Source organism: Limulus polyphemus, unplaced genomic scaffold, assembly GCF_000517525.1.
Source record: "Limulus polyphemus unplaced genomic scaffold, Limulus_polyphemus-2.1.2 Scaffold9590, whole genome shotgun sequence".
Taxonomy (NCBI): domain Eukaryota; kingdom Metazoa; phylum Arthropoda; class Merostomata; order Xiphosura; family Limulidae; genus Limulus; species Limulus polyphemus.
This window is the reverse complement of record NW_013675200.1, coordinates 19,741-20,831: the sequence shown is the minus strand read 5'-3', so window position 1 is coordinate 20,831 and position 1,091 is coordinate 19,741. Positions and strand designations below refer to the sequence as shown.

The following is a 1,091-nucleotide window of genomic DNA, read 5'->3' as shown; positions in this document are numbered from 1 at the left end:
TTTAATTAAGTAAAGAACTTGTGTCGCTAAAGTTTCGTCGGAACGAAGTTACGGAAAGTTAATTAACAAACGGAGACGTAACAGTATAATATCCTTCCATATTATTATGTACGCTTGTGTCACTTGAAATCGGAATTTGTAAGCACCGACCTTATATGCCTTGTAAAGGCATAACTGAATTTATTGATCAAAGACTTGCCTGAAAATTTATCGGGCGTGAAAGATTAATTTCAAAATAGCAATAAAAATAGTTATTTTTATATTTATCTATTTTTCATATATGAATATCAGTTTTTTTTTTCGGCAGCGTTGTATGTTTTGTCCATAGCTTTTACTACTACTACTACTAGTCTACACCAATAGCATACTTAATTCTAGCATCTTTAGGTCGTTTTGTTTTAAGTGTCATTTCAACAAATTCAATTTGTAAGTTGTATGGAATTTTCGTGTTAAACAGCATAATATTTAATTTTGAGGTTTAAGTGTTTCAGACCTCTTATTTCGTTGCGAAAAAGTAGCTGACTCAGGTGTGTGAGTTTGTGTTTGGGATATGTTTTGTTAAATTTATTTTACTGATGATGAGGTCTGATGTTTTAAATGTTCAAGATATCTGTTACTGTTAGTTTTAGTGTTATGTTAGAGTCGTTTATTAAATAAAGGGATAATTAATTTTGAATATGACGTGTTTTGTAGCGAAAACGAAGTCAACGTGGTCGAGAAGTATATATATATTAATAATTAGTATTATTATTTGTCATACTCATAGAGATGTGTTTTGTTGTATTTAACTAATTAATAAATCTTAGCCCTAGTACTTCGACAAAATATATAGTTGTCATATTTCACTCAGTTCGCTTTGTTATATAACCACAAAAAATTGAATATTTGGTTACCATGATATGTATTTTCTAAAAGTTCTTGCAAAACTAAAAACCATCTCTGACAGTGTTGACGGCCCGGCATGACCAGGTGGTTAGGGCACTCGACTCGCAATCTGCAGGTCGTGGGTTCGAATCCCCATCCCACCAAACATGCTCCCCCTTTCAGCCATGGGGGCATTATAAAGTGACGGTCAATCCCACTATTCGTTG

General features: G+C 33.0%; 1 pseudogene; it reads left to right on the top strand.

The window, feature by feature from the left end:
* The first annotated feature begins 168 nt into the window (after nucleotides 1-168).
* LOC106475993 overlaps nucleotides 169-1,091 on the top strand; it is a 19,484-nt pseudogene continuing 18,561 nt past the window's right edge.